The sequence below is a fragment of the Orcinus orca genome, chromosome 3 (assembly GCF_937001465.1).
Source record: "Orcinus orca chromosome 3, mOrcOrc1.1, whole genome shotgun sequence".
NCBI lineage: Eukaryota > Metazoa > Chordata > Mammalia > Artiodactyla > Delphinidae > Orcinus > Orcinus orca.
This window is the reverse complement of record NC_064561.1, coordinates 167,943,268-167,969,044: the sequence shown is the minus strand read 5'-3', so window position 1 is coordinate 167,969,044 and position 25,777 is coordinate 167,943,268. Positions and strand designations below refer to the sequence as shown.

Genomic DNA, 25,777 nt, shown 5'->3' with positions numbered 1-25,777 from the left:
AGCTTAAAGAACTAGTGTCCTACCATCTATGCAAAGTGATTTAAAGTCACAGTTATTACTTTAAAACTACTTGGCAACTTGGATTGCAATCCACAGAATTTTAATAATACAAGTAGCTGGAGGTTAAAATAATAAATGAAAGTTAAATATTTTTTAACGTAATAGTGTGGCCAATAGCATTGTCTTTCTCTACATCTGAATTTTAATTTTGATTTAATCAATACCTCTAGCTAATAGTAATGTTATCCATCAAAGAAATATCTATGGAGCACATGCATTGCACACACTGTGCTAGAAACTGAATGGAATTTTGAAAGAAGAATCTGTCACCACAAAGTATATTATTAAGTGCACTAATAAGAAATATTAGAATCATTTGAGTGGTGTTCAATAAATATACTGTTGACAAAGTCATGGACAAGGTAGAGCAGAACAACTAGGCAAGCCTAGTAATTGTAAAGTCATTGCCTCCCACAGGCTTGAAGAGACGAGAAGAGGTATCTGTTACTGCAACCCTGTATGAGAGTTCTGGAGATAGAGCCACATTGAGAGGGGCAGTACCTTTTGTCAAGAGACACTTACAGCCCAAGGTACCTTACAAAAAAGAACAAGAGAAAAAATAATATCGAATTCCATCACTTCCTCCTCTCTGCTCTTGTATTGGGGCTTCAAACTGGCCAAACCCAAATGGAGAGCAGAGCATAAGGGGCCTGTTGATGACATTCATCCTCACTGACATTTCATGGAAGAGAGAAGGGCAGAGTGTGTGGAGAAAATTCTCAATGAGTGAATGGACAACACCCAGAAGTTATAGAATCTAGTAGGCAGGTGATCACAGTGCTTGGATGTGCCTCTTCTGATAGCAGTGAATAATTCCACTTGTGCTTAATTCTGTTCTGTTGAGGTCCTTGAAAGCAACACACAGCAAGAAATTCCTATTATGAGATACTAAGAATGAGATGGAATTAGCCAGGCAAAGAGAGTAGTCTCATATCCTAGACTCGTATTTCTCACACTTTTGTACAATCATTCACAGACCCATTTTAGGAGGGAAAGAAAAATATAAAAACCCATAGGTTCTAAAATTGGCTTAAATTATTTAAATATAACTTGACTATGTTCAACTATAAAGCTAAACATAAACATATGTGTAGCTTATCCATACACTGCAGTATAAAGTCTCAACAAAAGTTTCTTAATAACAACAATATAAAACAAAATTTAAATTAATAGTGATGTAATTGAAGAATGAAATTTTGTAGAAATAAAGTTGCTTATTATGGAATATAAAGCAAATATAAATAAAAGGAACTGTTGTAGAGAGTGTGCATATACAACCAAAGTTGAGTACTAGCTCAATTTTCTTTCCTCTTGAAACATTCAAGCCACTGGGGAGTCTTCATTCACAGTTAGTTATTTTATGCATGTTTGTTTTATCCCCTCACCTTACAATAATGCGTCTTTTACATATCAAGGTGATCTTCATTCCTGCTTTATCTAATCATGAAAATCAGAGGAGCTCATCCTATGGCCAGTACTGTGGAGAATACAAGGAAGTACGAACAATGTCTTAGTCAGTTAGGGCCACAGTAAGGAGGTACCATAGAACAAGTCTCTTGAAAACAGCAGAAATTTGTTTCTCACAGTTCTGGAAGCTGGAAGTCTGAGATCAGGGCGCCGGCATGGTTGAGTTTGGGGAGAGCCTTCCTCTGGGTTGCAGAATACCAACTTCCCTTTGCATCACCACACCCCTCCCCTTGGAGAAAGAGAACCAGCTATCTCCCTGACCTTTTCTCATAAGGGCACTAACCTCATGCCTGAGAGCTTCATCCTCATGACCTAATTACCTCCCAAATGCCCCACCTCCTAATACCATCACATTGGGATGAGATTTCAACACATGAATTTTGCAAGGACACAAACATTCAGTCCATAACAAACAATTTACATGGTAGTTCTGGCACTTAGATTTTCTTGTTTCAGAATGTGCTCCTATTAGTCTTCTTTAGGCCATCATAAACGTAAACACAAAAGTATATGTCTGTTCACAAGTATGTATCTGTCCTCAAATTAAGGAACTGTCCATTGCTCAAATTCTTATTGCAATCATGCAAATATTTTGTGGATTTCGGAAATTTGCCTTATGTTACACCAGTGTTTCTAAAACTTATAGTGAAACAAATTCCTTGGAGAGCTTCCTAAAAATGTGATATCTCAATCCAATTCTAAATATTGATTGGCTCGGGTAATATACTTTAACAGGCAACTCAGATGATTTTGATGGAGATGATTCACTGCTGAGATTTTAGAAAACATTGATTTAAAGGTTCCATTAGAGTCTGTTAAAAATGTCTCAAATTCTTATTTAAAATATTGGGAAAGCAGTGATTAAGTGAATTTGATTAGGATTTATTTATGGTTAGAATTTTTTACACTAGATTAACACGTTAACACAGAATCTTATTGTGTAGTATTTCTTAAAAAATGTCTTTATTAAAAAATACCAGGTTGCATGCACACCAGATGGAATAACTTTCAAGATGCCTCCTGCCACCTGCTGGGACTTTGAACTTATTGTCCTTTCTGACCTGCAGCTTCTTCCTCTTAAGTACTTGTTCACATCTATTTATTAACACTTTACGATGGACTCCAAATATCCTAGTTCTCTTCCCAGAGACCCAGTAGGATCTCCCCTGTCAAGGTGAAGTTAAGTTTGGATGTGTGACATGGTTAATCAGTGAAAGGTGAGTGGAAGTGACAGGTATCACTATTACATAGAAGCTTTAAGAGCCAATATGCAACTTTCTTGGCTCTCTCTTTCCCAACATGCTCAGGTGGCACCTGCTACTTCAGTATAAATTCCACAGTCAGAACTATATGGAGCAGCCCTTGTTGACAAATTACAATATGTGACATGAGTGAGAAATAAACTTTTCATTTTAAGTCCCTAATATTTAGTTTATTAGAGCAAAAAAAAAAAAACCTGTCTGACATGTCACTGGTGTCATTTTATATTTATGTGACTGATTATCTACCTACCACATCTAGTTATGATCCCAGGGATAGTTTTAATTTCCACTGCACATGATTTTTAAAATTTTTATTTTATATTGGAGTATAGTTGAGTAACAATGTTGTGTTAGTTTCAGGTGTACAGCAAAGTGATTCAGTTATACATATATATGTATCTATTATTTTTCAAATTATTTTCCCATTTAGGTTATTGCAGAATATTGAGCAGTTACCTGTGCTATACAGTAGGTCTTTGTGGGTTATCTATTTTAAATATAGCAGTGTCTACGTGCATATGATATTTTTGATACCTACCAAATACCTAGTATATAGCAAGCACTTGTGTCGGACAGAATAAGGGTCTCCTAAAGATGTCCAGGTCTGAATGCCTGGAATCTGTGAATATGTTACCTTGAGTGACAAAAGGTAATTTGCAGATATAATGAAGGTTAAAAATATTAAAAGAAGGAGTTTACACAATTATCATGGTGGGCTTAATTTAAATCCGTGAGCTCTTAAAAGTTCAAAAGGAAGACAGAAGGGTGAGAGATGTGACAACAAAAGAAGGAGGAGGAGAGATTCACGGTTGTAAAGACCAGACCAGCCACTGGCTGGCTTTGAAAATGGAGGCAGGAGGCCCTGTGAGAAGGCACGTGGGTGGCCTATAAAAGACAGTAACTGCTGTCAGATGACAGACAGAAAAGAACCAGGGGTTCCAGTCCTACAGCCACAAGGAACTGAATTCTGCCAGAAACCTGAATAATCAAGGAAACAGATTCTCCCCAGAGTCAACAGAAAGGAATGCATCCTGCTCTCACTTTCATTTTAATTTGGTGAGACGCATGTTAGTTTTATAAGATTATACATTTGTGCTGTTTTAAGACCCAAAGTTTCTGGTAATGTGTTATAGCAGCAATTGAAAATAATACATGTCTCAACACATTTGTGCTCAAAGAATAAATTATTGAGTGAAAGAAACATTAATAACAGATTTCAATCTCTCACATGAAAATTTAGCAAAGAGATAAAATATTATCTAAAATGTCATTATTTTTAATATGTTCCTGTTTTTCTTATTCCTTAAAGATAAATCTTTCATTGTCATTCATTTAAAAGATTTTGGTTAAAAGGTAGTTTGCTCAGGGATGATTTTTGGTGCTTAACCAGCTCCTGATTTTTAGAGAGGTGTCAAAATCTGCTAACTAGGTTTTTACTCCTTCAAAGGGAAGGTCTTAAGTGCCTCCTAACCCCAAATCTTCTAGCTCTGCCAGGGAAAAAATTGGTCTAATTACTCCAAGTTAAGTTTGTAACTGCCTTTCTACATTTTATGCCACGAGCCCCTGTCCTATTTCCACCCACTGTTAATGAAAACAGAAAGAAAGAGACACTTGCCCTGCTTGCCTCACCAGCTTTAACCCTGAGTGTTGCCTCTAACCTGCAGTGCCTCTGCTTTGACTATCACAGTAACAGACTCCTCATTGTTTCTTCAGAATGTTACTCCTTATACTGACTATGTTGTAATGGCCAAAGATGATATCTTCAACAAACTTCCAAACTTCTAATCATTTTAATTTACTAACTTTGCCAATTTTGTGTGTGTGTGTGTGGTACGCGGGCCTCTCACTGTTGTGACCTCTCCCGCCGCGGAGCACAGGCTCCCGACGCGCAGGCTCAGCGGCCATGGCTCACGGGCCCAGCGGCTCCACGGCATGTGGGATCTTCCCAGACCGGGGCACAAACCCGCGTCCCCTGCATCGGCAGGCGGACTCTCAACCACTGTGCCACCAGGGAAGCCCTGCCAATTTTTTTAAGGTGCAATATATGCATAAGTTTAAGAGTCAGTGGAGTTAAATGGGATTTCTTCAAGATATTGAGTTTTCAAGAGGAGCTATTATGTCATAATTCAAAGAGGAGTTATCCTAAGGAATGTACCTCAGAGACGAGAAAACAAATTCTTAAAAGGAAACAAGAATATTTCTTTGAAGCTTTAGTGGGGAAGAATATTCATTGGAACTCCTACGTTAAAATATGAGAAAGACAAAAGAGGCTATTTCAGGAAATTGCTAGCATGTATGTTCATATTCCTGGCAGTAGTAGGCACAAAATAAAAACTGGTTATTATCATGAGAAATACTTTACGGGTTTTCTTTGCTTCACATATAATAAGAAATGTTTTATAGATAATATAAAAATAATATACACCTGAGTTTGGAAGTAAAAACCCAAAACAATGTCAGGCAAACAATCACATCAAGAGAATGGAGAGCAAAAGCAAGAGTAAAATAAAATAAGAATAAGAATTCTTATCACGATAGTTATATAAAAACATGGTAGAGGAGATATATATTAGCAGCAGCATATGTGATGAAAACTCAGGTTTTCTCCATGTCAATAAATTCAATAATTTGCTTTGTAGCTACAAAAAAATTTGGTATACATCTTCATTAACAAAAGTGCTATATATAATTAGGGAGATGCTACGTCCTTTATCCTTCACTGATAAAATCAAATCTGAAGGACTGTATTCAGTTCTGATCACCATATTTTAATGGCACCATAGGGAAAAAGGTATAAAGGGTAGTGACTACAATGGTGAAGGTCTACATGAAGATAGTTCAAAGGAATGAGGAAATAACATGAGAAAGCCCCAGAGAAGCTCTAAAGCTAAGAATGGGAATCACAGAGACACAGACTTTGGCTTGGTATAAATAATTTTATAACAATCAGACATGTTTATTTCAGTTTTCAGTAACTTGAGCTGCTCAATAAAAAGGAAGGATGGCTACTCGGTGGAAGATTTTACACATTTACAATTCAACATAGGCCAAGGAGAGGAAAAAATATAGATTGATAGATAGAGACATGTATATGTACAGATATATACAAAGAGAAATGGAAGTGCCTCCTAAGGAGAGTGTATCTTGTTTTATAGAAGACTTTTTGGCCTTCTGAAAGTGTTTATGGGTTAGCCTGTAGCTTGAGAGGAGCAGTAAGAAAGAGATGAATAGCTCCAGACTACAAAGTGAAAAGAATTTGGCGTTCTTTTGAATAAGTCAGGAAGTAAGGAAAGAGGTAGAGAAATTAGGGAGAAAGAGACAGAACAGCCTCAGGGCAAACGTGACCAGATGCTTCCTATAGCAAAGAGGCCAGAGTAAAGTCTGTTGGTTTGGTAGTAGAAAACATTAGAGACAGGGGTGCCTGTGATTCCGTGCTTAGTTTGTAGCATTCCTGTGATGTAGCCATCCCTTCTCTCCTCTCAAGTTTGGATTAAACACTATTGTCCACACAAAGTGACATATGAGAATGTTTTTACATTTTTCTCTGTGGACACTGGGAAGGAGCTAGTTCTCAAAAAGAGATGAAGATTAGGTCCAGATTTATGCAATTCAGAAGAAAAAAACAGACTTGAAGACCAGAGAGATTTTTCATAAACTAAGAAGGCCTATATGTGGACCTGATGATTTTCCAGGATTTCATAGCACTCTCAGAGAAAACTTTGGGTATTTCATTGCTTGAAATTGTGGAAAGTGGGCTGACTTGAAATAAATACAACTTTGATAGCTAACAGGAAATCCCAGTTGACAGCTGGTTTATACATAGTCCATCTGTTCTGCCTGTTACAGCCTTATTGGACCATATTAGCCCTAAACGATCCCTCTCCTCTCTGAACTCAATTCACTTGACATGCACCATGCAATAATTTGGGTTGCACTCTGCTGTTTGGAACACTCATTTAATTAAGGCTGTCCTGTTCGCACTTGCATGTGCTTGTATCATGTATCAGGAAATATTTATAAACTGCCAAAAGGCAGGGTCTGTTTTAGAAAATATTTTGACTTTACACACCACCTACCTCCTGCCTTGTTCAAGTAGGCACTGAACAAATACTTGTTGAGCTGACAGACCTCTGTATGAAGCTAGAAACGTCGTTTATGGGCAGAGTAGATTAATACCCACAAAGGACCCAAACATTTCACTTCTTGTCTCAGAAGTCACTCACAATTGTGCCTAAGTGAAAAATTATTTGGCAATGTAAATTTTAAAAAAAAAATAAGATTGAGGGCTTCCCTGGTGGCGCAGTGGTTGAGAGTCCGTCTGCCGATGCAGGGGATACGGGTTCATGCCCCGGTCCGGGCAGATCCCACATGCCGCGGAACGGCTGGGCCCGTGAGCCATGGCCGCTGAGCCTGCGTGTCCGGAGCCTGTGCTCCGCAAAGGGAGAGGCCACAACAGTGAGAGGCCCGCGTACCTCAAAAAAAAAAAAAAAAAAATAGGATTGCATCAACATGTAGGATTTTCAGGCAGAAAAACTATGTAATTCTGAATATATTTTTCTCTATTCAAAGTTAAAATTAACTGGTAGATATCCATTCATCACAGTTTGCTAACACCTCCCTCCCCAGTGTTAATATGAAGATTAGTCAGATCATACATGTAAGCAGTTAGCATGTTGCCATATTCTCTGGACTTCAAATATGTTAATGGTTGTTATTCAATAATGTGTCATTCTTACAATTAAAACATATACATTACAAGTTATTATTCAATTCATACATCAATTTTGAAATATCCTGTGGAATATAATCTAGCAACCATTTAAAACAGTTAAAAAGTGTTGGACCTCCCTGGTGGCGCAGTGGTTGAGAGTCCGCCTGCCGGTGCAGGGGACACAGGCTCGTGCCCCGGTCCGGGAAGATCCCACATGCCGCGGAGCGGCTGGGCCCATGAGCCATGGCCGCTGAGCCTGCGCGTCCGGAGCCTGTGCTCTGCTACGGGACAGGCCACAGCAGTGAGAGGCCCGCGTACCGCAAAAAAAAAAAGTGCTAAAATTTCAGAAATTACAAGTTAATTTTATGAAAACCAGTATCTAAATAAATGTCATGTCATTATTTGCTCATAATGTAGTGATTAGAAGCATAGACTTCAATTCTCAGAGATGTATATTCAAGTCTTTTTTTTTTTTTTTTTTTTTTTTTTTTTTTTTTGCAGTACGCGGGCCTCTCACTGCTGTGGCCTCTCCCGTTGCGGAGCACAGGCTCAGCGGCCATGGCTCACGGGCCCAGCCGCTCCGCGGCATGTAGGATCTTCCCGGACTGGGTCACGAACCCGTGTCCCCTGCATCGGCAGGCGGACTCTCAACCACTGCGCCACCAGGGAAGCCCTATTCAAGTTTTTAATTGGACCACCTACAAGCACTACAACCTCCAGAACATCATTTAACCTGTTTATTCACTAAGCTCCCATAAATGTGACTAAATACATCATCCGCTTCATAGCTTCTTGTGAAGGTTAAATAACATAGTATGTGTAAAGCATGTAGCTAATAGCATTTAGTAGGCACTCAGAAAAGAGCAGTTGTTATGATTTTATTGATAGTAATTAATAATGATATTTTTATAATAATTATAAACATATCAGGTTTTCTCAGTTTAATCTAATAGGAAAATATTGTATAGAAATGTGAAGGAAATTAAAGATAATACTGAATTTAAAATTAAATCTGGTAATATAAAAAGCCAGAAACCACTAAATACTTCCAAGGTCAAGGTTTAAGGTTTTCTGCAGAGGTTGATATCTAACCAGTAACATCCCTAATAAAAGAGGAAAGCATTTAAAAGTTTGTTGCATGCTTTCCCCAGAGGTAGTAAAATTAATTAGGGAGATGTGCAGGCTGTTGATTAATTTGATTATAAGTTTCTACCTAAAGTGCAAAATTTCCCTGCTAGGTCTGTTGCCTAAAGGAGTTTTGGTTGATTCATCACCTCTTTCACTCAGAGGGTTGATCATTGTAAATGACTTTACTGACCCGTGGCTTAGTTCAGCATCATATGCTCCAGTGAACCAAGCAATAAACAGCTGCTAAGTACAGGTGAGAAGTCGTCACAGAAAATTCAAGGACTGAATCAGCGTTCTCTCTGTCATCAAGCTCCCGAGCTGTCACAGATTTTGAATTTCTTGTTTGACAGGCATGATTTTTAAAGGGACTTGCCCTAGAATACTATATTATCCTATGGACTTTCATGACTTTTACATAGTCATAGAGGACACTATTTTCAGGATTTTTTTCCCAAATTCCTGGATCCATAGCCGTAGTTATACTACATTTTTAATGGTTTATTAGGTGTCAGTGGAAATCTCAAGTTAAATACAATCTGATAAAATAACATATAATATTGAAGAGCTGAAATAACATTTTAGAAATCATCTGATGACTTTAAACACTGCAAAAAGAAAGAAAACAAATATCTATTAAAAGAAAAGTCAAAGGGAATTCTATAGCTGAGAGATCCAGAGTAGAGATATCTCACCTGCCACCAGCTCCTTCTTTTCAACAAGTATCCTCGACAGATTCCCCCAGTTAGAAACAGCCTGATCTTCAGGACAACTCTTTTAGTTAAAGCTGAGTTTTTAAAAATCTTATACCCTTCCATTAGACTAAGTTTGGGATGGATTCAGTTATATTGTGGTCAAAAGTATACAGTGAATGTTTTTCAAGTAGGTGAATGAATTGAAAAGTAAATTCTAAAATTATATTCAGTATAAAGAGAATTGAAAAACAAGCCACAGCTTGGGAGAAAATGTTGACAAAAGACACATCTGATAAAGGATTGTTATCTAAACTATACAAAGAAGTGTTACAAACTCAACACTTAGAAAACAACCTGATTAAAAAGTGGGCCAAAGACTCGAACAGACACCTCACCAAAGAAGATATACAGATGGCAAATAAGCATATGAAAAGATGGTCCACGTCATATGTCATTATGGAATTGCAAATTAAAACAAGATACCACTACACACCTATTAGAAAGGCCAAAATCCAGAACACTGAAAATACCAAATGCTGGAAAGGATCTGGAGCAACACAAACTCTCATCTGTTGATGGTGGCAAAGCAGAATGGCACAGCCACTTTGGAAGACAGTTTGGAGGGTTCTTAGAAAACTAAACTACTCTTACCATACAATCCAGCAAATGAGTTGGAAACGTATATTTACATATAAACCTGTACCGGGATGTTTATAGCAACTTTATTTATAATTATCAACACTTGGAAAACACAGAGGTCCTTCGGTAGGTGAATGGATAAATAAATTGTGATATATCCAGAAAATGGAATCATTCAGTGCAAAAAGAAATGGACTACCAAGCTTTGAAAAGATATGGAGGAATCTCCAACGCATACTGCTAAGTGAAAGAAGCCAATATGCAAAGGTTAACTACTATATGATTCCAACTTGGTGACATTTTTGAAAATTACCTTTTCACTAATCACCTTTTCACTAATCACCTTTTCACTTTTTACTATGGAGACCATAAAAAGATTAGCGGTTGCCATGAATCGAGGGGTGGGAGGGGTGAATAGGTGGAGCAGAAAGGATTTAAATGGAAAGAATATATATGTATATATCGTAGTAAAAGACAATTCCCTTAATGTAAGTAATTCCAGGTTCACAGTTGAACAAGATTATACATATAACTCATTTAGTCATTCTTATACTGTAATATCTTAATTGTTAATCTTTTCGCTTATCAAAAAGTCTAAAACAAAATGACTTCCTGAATTTTATACTGGAAAATATGAATTCTATGATACTATGTTAACACGTATACCACAAGTCTCAAATCAAGTTGCCTCTTATACACACAAGGGGATGCAATGATTTTTACAACAATATGTGAAGGTTTTGTGATAAAAATTTAGGTGTTAGAAAATTAATAGAAGATATAGCCTTATAAAAACTATAATACAGGGCTTCCCTGGCAGCGCAGTGGTTGAGAGTCCGCCTGCCGATGCAGGGGACACGGGTTCGTGCCCCGGTCCGGGAAGATCCCACATGCCGCGGAGCGGCTGGGCCCCTGAGCCATGGCCGCTGAGCCTGCGCGTCCGGAGCCTGTGTTCCGCAGCGGGAGAGGCCACGACAGTGAGAGGCCTGCGTACCGCAAAGAACAAACAACAACAAAAAAAACTATAATACAAAAGAAAATAGGTGACCTACTTTGAACATTCACCAATCCGAAGGGTAAAGGAATTTGGTGGGAAATGATTTTTCACTCATAAGAGTTAATAGTTGTAATAAGCTTTTGAAAGGAGAAAGAGAAATCAGTATCAAGAGTTTTAAAATTGCTTGGGGACAAGGAGCAAGCATATAGCTGTCATTTCTCAATAATTCCTGAGGAATCTTCCTAGGATGGGAGTGGGGGAATATGTGAGGAAACACTTTAGAGCAGCCTTATGTACCTCAGTTATTAAGTAAAATGTAAAACAGGGTTATTAATTAACATTTTAATAATATGAAATATAGAGAGGAATGGTTACCAAAGATTCAGTTAACTCAGAATACTTTGTACAAAAATATTCAAAGGCATACTAGTACCATCCAATAAAAATACTACAATTAGGTTTAAATCATAGAATAACTAATTTGGTTAGTACTTCTCATTCTTTAATATGTCTGTAAATCACCTGGGGATACTGTTAAAATGCAGATGCTAGTTCAGCTGACTCTAGTGTATTTCTGCCATTTCTAACAAGCTCCTAGTTAATGTCAGGTCTACTGGTACATGGATCATACCTTGAGTAGAAAACGTTTTTACCATAATCTACTAATTAACTTAGAATATTCTTTTTACAACACATGGAAAACATAACTCCAAAAGTGGCAAGAGATCTGAATTTACCGTGAGTTGATCATTAGCACAGGACTCTAGCATGAGAGCAAAAATGCATGTGACTCTACAACAACTAAACTATGTTTTTATTTTCTCAGTACCATCCAGTTGGAAAATAGGGGTCGGGATAGAATGGGGGAAAGCACAGTGGTATCAGCAGGGAGTGTTTCTCATGTTAAGTTTGTGACGCCATATATATGAAGGTATCCTTTAAACACGCTAACAGAGTCTAAAAGTTACAAGTTAAAATATTCTAGACACACTTTTCCTTGTTTGATCAGCATTTTGGAGCACTGTTTTAATCGTTAACAGAATAGCTATGTTCTTTTATAATTTTTGCATGTATACATAGCCAGGTCTTGAATGTCTCTTTAATATTCCTCCATTTAATTATTGACAATAAGTTCAACTTTTAAAAAATAAATAAATAACACTGAAAAAGGAAACTATTTAAATGCCAGTGAATAGTTTTGTAATAAGTGTCCACTGGGTTTGACGATCTTTTGCTGCTACAGTTCAGATACCCAGTCACAAGCTTAAATTGAACAGCTACTTGTGACAGAGCTAAAGTGTGCTTAGCATGCATAAAACACTGATATGTTGAACAAGTCCTACTGCTTTAGGTGACTCATTTATTTATATTAGATCTAGTACAGTAGTGGTCCCAACAGAACTCCTTAAACTCCTGTTATTAGCCAAAACAAAATGGAACCTAACTCAGGTTGCAACTGGAAATGAAAAAGCTAGTAGAGAGGCCTATATCCAATATGTTTGCCCCACATTCTCCAACTGGAGAAAGAACCCAGAGCACATGTATTCTATTATTATTAACATTTAAGATAACAACTTATAATTTTTGGGCAAATTAGATCATATTATCCTGTGAACTGAAAATATTTAAAGGCTTCTCCACGAAGTTTATATTCCTTAATGTCATATATAATATACTTTTGTAATCGGTTTGCCTATTTGTCCAGGACCAATAGCCCCTGCATCCTCATAAAGACTCTACATCCCAACCAAGCTGGGCTACCTGCACTTTTTCCAACCCTCCATGGTCACTCTGAACATCCCCCCTTTTCCTCCAGTTCTTTCAAGCATTTTTATCACCATTTTAGAGACAACTGAAATATCAAGTTCTCTGGAACCCCTTTGCAGATTGAGCGAAAAAAAAGAAAAAGTAACTGATTTCTTCTTTATTATCTCTCACATTTTGCAAAGCATCTTGCATTAGAAAAATTTTTGTTTAGCCATTATTACATGCTATATTATGTTTGCCATTTTGAAAGGAGAAAATTCCCCCAAAATTTCACTTGCCTCTTCCCTACATAATATTGTCACTTTAAGGGTCAGAAATGTTGCCATCAGCATTTATTTTATTTTATTTGCGGTGCGCGGGCCTCTCACTGCTGTGGCCTCTCCCGTTGCGGAGCACAGGCTCCGGACGCGCAGGCTCAGCGGCCATGGCTCACGGGCCCAGCCGCTCCGCGGCATGTGGGATCTTCCCGGACCGGGGCACGAACCCGTGTCCCCTGCATCAGCAGGCGGACTCTCAACCACTGTGCCACCAGGGAAGCCCAGCAAATTATTTTTATATTAAGTATACTTTCAGAAATCAGGGAAATAATGACAGAGTGTGTTAACAGAACAGCTGAGCCCACTGTGATTCAAATGTAGTTCACAACTTCATATATCATCTGACCACCATAATCTCTTACTTTGGTAGATCACCATGTATTGGGGGTCACCAGAAACTAGCAACACTGCACAGCCAGAAAGTAACTTTCCAGGGATTGATATTTTCTACTCTTCTTTGTATGGTCACCCTAGTAAGTGGCCATAGGCTTTTTTTGAAGTAGGTATGGAGGGAAGTTTACAATATATACTTGGTACAGTGTGGCTGGTCTTTACTCAAGGGAACCCACCATCCCTGTCAATCAAGCTGTTCCAGATATGTGAAGTGGCCTTGTTTAGGGAACTGAGTGAGAGGCTAGGCTTCTCCACTGTGCAAATTTAAGTCACATTTCTGGATACAGACATAAAATGTGTTGTTGTTATTGTATACATCCAATACTGTTTTAGGAACAGCACGATCAACTGGCCAACAGCAAAGATCCCTGAAGGTAAAAATATCCTGATTAGTAATTTGTTCCTGCTATTTGTTATGTGCATCATCTCAGCCTTGGCAGCTATCTCCTTGGCCTCTATGACTCTGGATTCTCTCCATCTTATACACTCCTATCTGGGAACTCATCTCAGTGGTGACAGATGAAGAATCAATGGTGACCCCTCCCACCCTCATGTCTGAACTGCTGTGGCTAGTACCACAAAACTTTTTAAGTGGTACTTGAAATGTCTGGTATCCTCACCTCTTATTGATTTTTTTCACTGCCTTTATGAAGAGAGTATCCTCTAAGTCCTCTAGATGGGAGTGATGTGGAAGAAAGGAGGGAGCCAGCTTGCACATAATAAACCTGCTCTAACATTCCTGTCTCTCTAAGCTTTTGCAGTCTTTCTTTTATGTTATGACAATAAGGTATGGCATTTCAACTTCCTTGAATTTAGGTCACCAATCAACCTACGAAATAACTCTTAGTGCTACTTTCATATGTGCAATATCTATTAAGTATAGAATCCCTGTTAGGTACATTCATATCAATAAATCCAGCACAATCCACTGTTATATTTTGTCATTCTTTATTTTTCTTAGAATACAGTACCTGATGTAGTCCCTAGCTTTTTGCTGGTATCAATTAGCAAAATCTTGCAATTATTTTGAAGTGTAAGTTAGGTCCTCCTAGGTCAGATTTTCTATGTATCCTTTGAGAGAACATGCTGAACTCTAGAAAGCTCTGACTCTAATTATGGGTCAGGAGATAATAAGGGGGAAGTTGAATCTTGAGGAAAGTAAACAACTTTTGCCTGGCAAGTCTATCAGGTGGATTATTGTGGGATCTTCAAGCAAGAGAAAGGCATTTTATTTTTTTGCTAAAGAGAGAGGCTTAGAGAAACTCAAGAGTTTCATGTTTATCAGCTTAATCCAAACCCACTCAGAAGGCTTTAGAAGCTTCCTGACTTTCTTGCATTATGAACTAATAATTTAAAGCCAGGAGCTTTTTTGCATGGTATGTTTGTTTTGTTTGTTTATCTGTAAGCTCTCAAGTACTTAAACAAGTATTGCATCTTATACTCTTGTAATCACCACCAAATAGTGAAGATCAGTTACGACTTGGCTTCTGGAACTTTGCTTCAGAAGGCCCTTCATCATAAGTAAAGATGTTTGGTTATTTGGTAAGTCACAGCATGCTATAGGTTTCTAGTATCCTATTTACCATTAGCAAATAGTTCAGTATCATGCCATGGCCAAGGACATGATCAAACCACATTCCTGGACCTAACATTGTTATCCTATTCCATTACTATTTTCAACTCTTCTGGTATCAACTTCTAGTATCAGTTCTTTATTTAGTCAGTGTTGATTCAGGAGAACAGAAATCATAATAGTTATGTTAACAGGAAGTTAATATGTTCCTTGGAAGACTGAAAATACAAGAAGAAAACAGTGAGTTAAGAAAGAGATAGTAAATGCTGGAAGCAGCTACCACTCTTAAGGCTGGGGGAACAAAGGAGAATTTCTTGGTTCTTTTTCTATGATCTTTCAGATTCAAATAAATGTTTTTTAAAAAGTGATACGGGGCTTCCTTAGTGGCGCAGTGGTTGAGAGTCTGCCTGCCGATGCAGGGTACACGGGTTCGAGCCCCGGTCTGGGAGGATCCCACATGCCACGGAGCAACTAGGTCCGTGAGCCACAACTACTGAGCCTGCGCGTCTGGAGCCTGTGCTCCGCAACGGGAGAGGCCGCCACAGTGAGAGGCCCGCGCACCGCGATGAAGAGTGGCCCCCGCTTGCCGCAACTGGAGAAAGCCCTCGCACAGAAACGAAGACCCAGAACAGCCAAAAATAAATAAATTATTTTTTTTAAAAAAAGTGATATGAGCAAACCTTTAATTTACACTCTCTGTCTTGAAGTATTTTTCCCACCTTATTTTTAAAAAAGCAAAGGACTTTGAAATATTTTGTTTTCTCAAGGATAGCTATTTATTAAAGATATAAGAACCTAAAAGATGGAGAAGGGGCCCCCTGCGGCGAGTGGAAGGGGTCTGCCTGCCTGGTTCCTGGTCCCCCACTGAGCGGGTCACAGTGAAACCAGGTCTGTGGGAACTGGGAGCAGCAGGAAACAGGAAGCAAATGCTGGTTGAGTCAACCTGCCATACTGAGGTGAAGAGCAGTACGAGGCGAAGCGGACAAAGGCAGAGAACAGAAAGGGAAGGAAGAGATTTTCTTGCCTTTTCCTGCCTTCCAACTCCCTCTAGTACTTCCTTAGCGAACCTGATGGGAAGCAAAGCTGGAAAAGAAAAAATGTTGTTTCAACAGCCTCTACCTCCACATTGGAGGATGGGGCGGGGGGGGGGGGGGTCACATCTGAAGCTATAAGAACAATAGTTTCATTACTGACATGATTTTATTCCTTGTCTTCCACATGGGGAACGCCTAATATATTCTTTATTCATCTTTATAGCCACTCGACTAGTTAAGAATAAATTTTCATGCCTATTAGCATCCCAACAATGTTTCTTGAATGACTGAATGAATGATAGTAAGAAGGCATTTTAAATCCATTTTCAAGCACGGTAGATTCAGAAGCATTTAATGTATATCAATCCTGCTGTTGTTTTTCTGCCTGTGATTATGGTAGTCAGTCTTCTAAGCTTTCTACCCATATGATTTTTATTGAACCCTTGGATCATCTCTATAAGGTTAATAGCATTATTTTCCTTCTTATAAAGCGGATGAAACTCAGGCTTACAGATATTCAAAACAAAACAAAAATGCCACAGAAAAACATTTCTCAAGTCTGTAGAGTAAGAGAGGCAATAATATAAACAGTGTTTTTAAAATGTGCTTCAGAGATGGAAAGACCTAAATTTGAAATTCAGCTCGTTTCTCTCTTTCCTTCTATCAGATGAATTTCAAAATTGGCCTTCAGAAATTTGTTCTAAAAAAAAACCTCTATTGTTCTTTCTTGGTGGTGATTTTGTTGCTTTCGGTCAAAGTGTTCTGTCCTCAGTAGATTTAAGGAACAGTTTATCAAGGAGTATTCTTGGCAAAGAATTGGTGAGTTCTCTAGTTCCAAACCAAGAAGTTAAAAAGTTATATTGATTTATGACAGAAGCATTCGATGACTAGATGGTAGAAATGATACCCTGAGTACCTCTACCAGCCAACAACTAAACGTTATGAAAAGGAACATTAAAATCACATATAAATTATTAAATGAATGTCAGAAAAGCACATTTCAGAATATAAGTTAATTTACAAGAAGTAAATATGCCAAGACACATATCCACACACACAGAAGACAATGGCATTTTAAATACTTTTTCCTATCTGTTCTTTTGCCGGACCTGTAAACATCTTCAGAGACCAGCATTTTTTTATGTTTGATAGACCTTGATCTGTGCACTGTTTCAAGAGACCTTCCAAAATTTTATTAGCATGTTAACAAACTAGTTCAATTGCTTGGCTCTCCTTTCAATATATTTTAAATTAAAATCAGTGCCCCAAAAGAGAGCATAAACAAATCTCTACCTTGTACTCTCTGCCTTAGATTGCTTTCTTTTAGCAAATAGCTGAAATTTTGTTTTCTGGTATCCGATAATACACACTGTATAACGACCCTATATTCATCCATAGAAGTTTTTATCTGTACGAGACATATACACAGTTGCATAGCTACCATAATACAACTGCATGTTGTTCCAATAGGTAGACAGAAAAGCAGGAGCAAGGCAGCTAAGTGGTGTGAGTACAAGTTTTATAGGTACCTACTTTCATATAAGGATTAGCAGACGAGACCTTTCCACCAACTGGAATGCCCTTCTTTTTTTTAAATCAAAAGAAAAAGGGGAAAAAAGGCAAGGGTATTGGAGACATGACAAAATTTTCAAAAATCATTTACAAAGTTTATACTAATAAGAATGTTTTGATATATTCCTTCAACAAATAGGCATTAATAAGTAGTATGAACATTGCACTTTAAGGACTGCAAAAAATAAATACAAAGGATTATCTTTCTTTTTCTTAATCATATAGTTTGCATAGAAGGATGTAATAAAGATACAATCAATGTATCTTTCCCGAACCGGGGCATGAACCCGTGTCCCCTGCATCAGCAGGCGGACTCTCAACCACTGCGCCACCAGGGAAGCCCAATGTATCTTTCTTAACAATGTATCTAGTTAACAATGCAAGGCCTTATGTGATTAATAGTAGAGAAATTCTTAATAAGGATTTATAGAAAGTTTGGTAATATTTGAATTAGTAGAGAATGTAAGGAAAGCAAATCAAATCAGGAAGACTATCCTAAGCAAAAGTTGAAAGCTGAGAGAAAGTACTTTGGGGAAAGGGAAAATATAGCTGAGCTTGAGCTCAGAGTGATGACCAATGATATCAGAAACTGTTCAGGGCCAGATTATGAAAAATGTCAATCTGCCTGAGGATTTTCTTTTTTCTCTCATAAATAATATGAAGCCAGACATTTCTACCCACAGTAGAAATATGGCTAGAAGTAACAATATGGAAAGGCAAAGAAACAAGAAGCTTGACAAAAGGAAATCAGATTGGATGCTGTTATAGTTGTTAGGTTTTTGACATACAACAAAGTCTAAGTGATAATAGCTACTAAACTTTATGGGTTTTTATGTCCCTTAATTCAATCACAGTGCTTGAAAAATAGAAAATTATTATCTGATTACTGACAAATGCAGGATTGAATTATTTGATTGCTCTAATTTATACACTCATTCCACCAGAGCCCTAAATTGTGAAGAATGAATGTGAGTTACAAATAATGGATGACCCCCTCCTCACCAAACACACACCCTGTCCAATTGATTACGGACATGTTTCCTGAAGATCCATGATGTCCCTTGGACTTATTCTCAACATGGCACAGCAGATTATTACCAATCAAAAGTATATGTAGAAAACAACAATGAGATATAGTATATACCTATAAGAATGACTGAAATCCAAACTACTGACAACACCAAATTCTAGGGAGGATGTGGAGCAACAGGAACTTTCATTCATTGCTGATGGGAAGGCAAATGATACAGTCATTTTGGAAGATAGTTTGACAGCTTCTTTTAAAACTAAACACACTCTTATTATATGAATAAGAAATCACATACGTTGTTTTTACCCAGTTAATTGAAAAGTTACATCCACACAAGAAACCTTTCCCTGAATGTTTATGGCAACTTTAATCAGAATTTCCAAGACTTGGAAGCAACCAAGATGTCCCTCAGTAGATAAATGGATTAAAACAAAATCTGTGATTGATCTATTAAATGGAATATTGTTCAGCAATAAAAAGAAATGAGGTCAAGTTTCCAAAAGACATAAACAAACTTAAAATGCATATTGCTAAGTGAAACAAGACAATCTGAAAAGACTGCACACTGTATGATTCCAACTATATGACATTCTCGTAAAGACAAAACTATGCAGACAGTAAAAAGATCAGAGGTTCAGAAGGAGGGAGGGAGGGAGACATAAATAGGTGGAGCACAGGGAAACTTTAGGGCAGTGGAACTTTTGTTCATGTAACTCTCTGGTGGATATATGCATTATGCATTTGTCGTAACCCGTAGAATGTACATACAAAGACTGAACTCTAATGTAAACTATGGACTTTAGTCAATAATATCCTATCATTTGTCATAACAAATGTATCTTGAAAATGTCAGATATTAATAACAGGAGAACTAGCCAGGTTGGGGGAGGAAACTAGTAGGGTAGCAGGGAGATGGAAGTGAGGGAGTATATGGGAAGTCTATGTCATTTCGTCTTATTTTTCAGTAAGTGCAAACTAATCTAAAAATTTAACTATTTATTTAAAAAATGCATATCTTATAGATGTTTGAAACCCATTTGCCATGTCTGCCCTAAAATGCTACTCGTTATATGCTATGTTTTGCTACTGCATCTTCTCCCACTTTCTTTTTCTGCCAATCACAGGTTAGAATGAATTACTTAATATAAGTGGTATTTGTATGTCCTTTAGACAAGTAATAAAGCTCCCTCTTATTTCTACCTAAACCTATAATACATTATCTTCCATTATTCTCAGTAACCCTGTGGCAAAATCTTCTTATTTACAATTTAGGGTAATTGGAATTTGGTAAACAACAAGATTTAAGGATTCAGTTACCTGATTCAAGACACAGTTCTAATGGACGTGAAACAACGCCCATTAGAAGAGAAACAACATGGATCAATCTAAGGTTATACCTAAGCAAATTCTAATATAACATAGCTAGAGGTAATCATATTGGCCATTTATGTGTGTGTACCAGTGGGGCCGGGGGTGGGGGTGGGATTTGAATACGGTGCAGAAAACTTATGAAAGTGGAAAATGGAAGCTATAGAACACAAATCATGTCACATAGTAAAGGTGATTATATTTTTATGTTATTCAAACTCTGTAAAAACTATACCCATATATCCACACAGATATTTTCACCCAATCATATACACACACAGCAATTCAGTTCATTGGTAATAGCAACAAAACAAGTATAAACAGATGCATGCTTTCTAATTATTTATATTATCTATCTCAATCCATTAGATTAAACTCAATAGGAATAAGCTATCTTGCTTCCTTTGAAAGTCTAATATTAGGCCACCATATTAGTAGTTATCCATACCAGGTACTGATTTTTCTACTCTTCACACCTCTATAGAGATCTGTCCTCATATCATGTGAGGTATAGAAAGTTACATTTCAGTGGTATTTTTACCTCTTTACCATTAAATAAAAAACATGAATATTTAACTTGCATAGTTATATTTATCTCTTAGTTCTGGGTAAAATTTTGCAATATAAAAAAAAAAATCAAGTACAGTCACTGCATTTTCATTTCTTTGTCTTATTTCAAATTTAGCTCTTTTCTCTGTCTCCAACATTGTCCTACTTTAACATAAAAGACAACCTATTTTTAGAAGAAAAAATTTTAATTTCTTAAAATAGTTTTCATACTGATTACATTGAATGGTAGCAGTAGGATTCCCACTCAAGCTTTATTACTCAATAATTCACATAAACAAAATATAATTTTGTGAGAAAGAACTGCATTAGACCATATACCAGCCTATTCCAGATATACTTGGAATGGTTACCACACAACTATGTATACTATACTAGTCACATTCAAAATTCACTCCTTTCAAGGTATGCATATTTTCAGATAAAGAATAAAACGCTGACATGTTTACTTTCAAAACACCAGTAAAGGAAATGACTGTACCACTTCCATCTTCCCATTTTATTTAAGCAACTATTCTTCTACCCTAATAAGTCAATGAATGCTCAATAAAGGATTGGAATTCCATTATTCATTGCCCAGAATCCCTCCCCTTCCCTCACTTCCCAAAATAAATCTCTCTCAGAAAGTGTATGTCACTTCTTTCTCATTCCCTGGAGTTGCCATCATATGATGAAAAGCCCAGACCTACTAAATAGATTACTTTTGCACAGAGATATCATTAAGTGTTGACTAATCCCCAAATAAGAAATGCAGTCAGGGGACATCTTTAGCTGTTTTGGAGATGGAGGGGTGTGTTTCCATTTATCAAGAAAGTCTGCAGTGTAATTCAATATGCATGGCTTTTAGAAGTGATACAGGAAACACACTTACCCCCATAATCAGCCCTCGCATCACCCTCTGTGTATATGTATGAAAACTTCATACAGTGCGATGAAGAATTTGGGGGGGCATATTTAAAAATACAGTTCCTATATATATTTGGACACATATGTATGGATAGTGACACCATCCTATTATTTTCAATTCTTCCATGTCTATTTTTGCAGAGAACAAGTAATATTCTCTTAGATGCCTGCCGTTCTCTTCTCCTGAAAGCAAACTGCATGTAAGCCCAGAGTCACTCATTCTGTCTATGTGGTTCACAGATATTTGCAGACAATTGTAAAACAAGTGTCTTCCCTTTAGTTTTTTCCTTATGTGAATATTTCATATGCTAGCTGCATAACATACAATCTTTATATTTGCTTAAAATCTGTCACTTTAATATTTGAAGCCTCTGTTATTTTCAAAAATTAAACCTCATATACAAGAATATTTGAAAGAGAAAAAATGTAGAGAGCACAAGATAAATTCACTTTCCTGTGAAAATAAAGAATTCTTATTGATCTGAAATGTTTCTTTTGTGGGGAATAGGAGAAACCTACTTCAAGCAGCACTCAACATTTTAAAAACAGGGAAACACTTTAAGAAAGCAGTAGAACCTCTCACAGTGGTTTGCTGAGTATAACATAGGAAGAAAGAGCCCCCTAACGGTTCAGATATCTACAAAAACAGAATAGGTTGTACTTTCTCAGTTCTTGTTGGTTCACTATGGCTGGAAGACATCTGATACTATGGAAATGAATGGAAAGTTGAATAAAATGTCAAATGGAGCCCTCTCAAAATTGCATAGAATAGTGAAGGTTCCTAAGCTGAACTAAGTAAACTGCTGGATTTCAGACTCAGACTGAAGTTTATATACATGACTGCTAGGACATGTGTCTTCCTCAGTCATGTTTGCTGAGAAGCACTGATCAGGAATGCAGGAGCCATATTAATTACATAGTTGGGAAGTGTGAAATATTTTTTTAAAAAATAACTTGCTTTTTTTTCCCAATCATAACACCATTTCTATTAAGAATATAGGGAATCCCTCACAGGAGTAACTACAGAATATGTAAGATAACAAAAAGAGAGAATCAAAGTAGTACTGAGGGTAAGCTAAGAAGAGTGCCTAAGTACAAGAGGTACATATATTAAGAAATTATTTAAAAAGTCTTTTTAAAGGAAAAATATGCCCATTCATGGGAAAAAATTAAGTATGGAGATTTACATCTGTCCATGCTAAAGTATTAACTGTCTCATAAAATCATACAATGCAATTAAGAATTAGTTTTCTTTATTGTGTATACCTCAACAGAACCCATAAATAACTGCTATAAGGAAAATGTACTGTATAAATAGCTCTGACACTAATATTGTTGCAACAAAAGTTACGGAATTTTAAATAATTTTGTGTATTAAATATAGAAATTACCAAATTCGCTAAAACTTAAGTATATCCTTTGTTGAAATCTCATATTATTTGCATAAACAATAAAATGGAAGGATTAAAACACTATTTTGGATAATTTGCACAAAAACTTAGCATAATATAATATACAAAGCAATAATTAAACAAGATTAAAACTGATTTAAGACAAAGGCTGTATGTGGATTCGATACAATAGTGCTAATATATACATAAATGTACGGTCTACAGTGCCTGCCACTTTCCTCAGTCCATAGTTTGGCATTAGTTTCTCAAACATAATACCCAAAAAAAGGTGTATATTCTTTTCAGAGGACTCAACTCAAAGTTTAAAAATCCAGTATTCTCTAATCCACATTTCTATTCCTTTTGTCGAACTGCAGTTTAAAAAATGTATAATAATGGTACAATCATTCCCTTCTGATATAGCTATTATACATAGAAATATCTAGGTAGCTATAATATTTAATTACAAAACATGAAAATATTATTTCACATTTGGAAGACAAAATAGATATCATGAAAAATTGTGCTCTTCAAATATGTAGTTATGTTTAAAATACAAGACAGGGTGAAACACATAAAAATACTGCCATTCAGAGTATGTAATATGCAGAACTTCAGTTACATTGGCTCCCAAGAGTGTTGGCCAACACATTCTCATTTGAAACACTGTATAACACATTAAAAAGTTTTGAGGACTCATCACAGATGGAAGCTTGGTTCCTATTAGAGGAGTAACTCAGGGAACTTCACTTGAAAGGACAATCAGAACAGCTCTTGGGATAAAATATCTCACACTTCATTGATCCAAAAGCAAATAAACTGCCATCAAAAAAATCTCACAAACCAATTTAATTCTAGAAAGGATGAAAAAAATCCTTTTTGTCTCATAGTACAATGCCGTCTCTTTAGCAGTTGACATTTGTGACCTATAAACCTAAGGTTAACCAACTACATCAGTACTGCAATGTCCCAACCCATTATTCCTATTCAATCCTATCACTTTCCTTACAATCATGAAAAAAAATCCCCATTCCCAGCAGAAAATTTAATACGTGCAACGTTCCTATATATATTCCCAGGCACTTTACCAGCATACACCATCACTGACACTTAAATCATTGAGGGAACGGAGGGAACTGCAGCTCTAAGCACTAGCTAAACATCTCCAGGGTCATATTTCTTTGCTTAGCTCTGTACTTAAGACCAAACGCTAGTTATCAATAACTTAGCCATAATAAGATGGCAGTCTAATGTCACGCCATTTAAGACACATGATGTTTATGTTGAAGAGTTAAGACTGCAATCAAAAGACATTTGGGGAAAAAAAAAAAAAATCACCACTGACAATCACTGAAAAGCACCTAGTAGCTTCTATGTCTGCATGAAATGTAATAGTAGACATTTAATTCAGTATGGTCCTTTCAGGCTTTACTATTATTTTTTCAAAGTTGTTTAACAGCTAAGAACCATATATGTGAACATATTTCAAGGTTGTCACCAGAAATGCTCTTTTTAGTGTGGACTCTGCTTATTTCTCTTCTTCATGCAGACTATCTGCTCATAACTTATAATCTCATGATCTTATAAAACCAACAAAAAATATGCATTAACACATTTCTAAATCCACGTGCCTGTGTATTGTATTAACTTTAATACATCACTGAAAACTCAGTTTTTAAAGCATGCAGAGTTCTGCTGTATTTTATCGTGTAGGACTAAAAAGACACCCAGATATAAAAATTTAATTTTCTTACCCGGAACAGGAAACTGTTTCTGTTCAATTCTGGAACAAAGCGGGGCTGGAAAGAGACTTGATTGGGGTTTTCTTTCCAAAATCCTCTTTAATGAAGCAGGAGTGGGTGAACAAATCCAAGGTGAAGTCTGTTACTCCTTGCTGGGGCTCGGAGCTGACATCCTCTTGTAAAAGAAAAGGCACCTCAGTAAATTGTTGACTGACGGAGCTGTGGAGCCAGGCGAGGGGCACCAGCGGTCACACAGGGATGCGACGGAACGAGCCCTGCTGCCCTCCCCCACCCCGAACCCTGCGTTCCCCGCTCTCTGCTTCTCACCCTGACGCTCACTCAGCTCTGAGTCTCGGCTTTCTCGCTGCTGCTGTGTAATCAATCTAGCCTGTCTGAAGCTAATAGTCCTCTATTTAACCAGCCAATCAATAGGAAGGATTCCACTTTTAGTCCCAAGAGTCTTTTTCCAAGTGTGGCACAAACAGGAAGAGTTTTACCAGCAGTTGAGCCAAGTAGTTTTCATTATTTTGTCTCCCGTTAGAGACAGGGCTGGAGAGCGCAGAGGCTCAGAGCAACCTTACGCTGATGGCAGATGTTTTGCATTTTAAAAAGTACCTCTTCTTATCCAGCTGATACTAATTTATAATTACACACCTGCTATCCATCGTCACTTAGGAATTACTACAGAGTTGCATGTGTGATTTTAAAAAAAGCTTTCTAATTCAAATATATGAGGAAAAAATAGAGGAACAAAATTACACACACTGACAATTTTTTTTTCTGGAAATGGCAGTGCCTTTAGGAGCCTATATGGCTTGAATCAATTCAAGAATACTTATTATATTGATGGATGTTAAAAGTTATTCATTTTATTCTAGGAAAATAATGATCTATAGTGTTTCTTTTTCTCAAAAGGAAAGAGAAGTGATGTTTGTAGATTTTATTGAACTAGAGCCTGCGTCAGACTTCAGTGTGTAAAATGTTTTTCAATTTTATAGCATAAATCTACAAAAGGATCCCTCTGAATGTATCAGAGCATTTCACACCTGATTCACCCCTGCAAGGTTAAGAAGATTTTCTTCTTAAAGTGACACATTCACTGCTCATCTGCCGTAACTGACCGTAATAAAGAATCACAAAGTGAACCACTTAAGACTAGAC

At 37.0% G+C, this 25,777-nt stretch overlaps 1 protein-coding gene across 1 annotated transcript in view; it reads right to left on the bottom strand.

Moving 5' to 3' along the window:
* CDH18 (cadherin 18) overlaps positions 1–24,850 on the bottom strand; it is a 1,015,987-nt gene extending 991,137 nt beyond the window's left edge. The window contains exon 1 of the mRNA XM_049707304.1: positions 24,629–24,850. The gene's annotated coding sequence lies outside the window, so the exon portion shown is untranslated. The remainder of the gene's footprint in view (positions 1–24,628) is intronic.
* Positions 24,851–25,777: the final 927 nt, after the last annotated feature.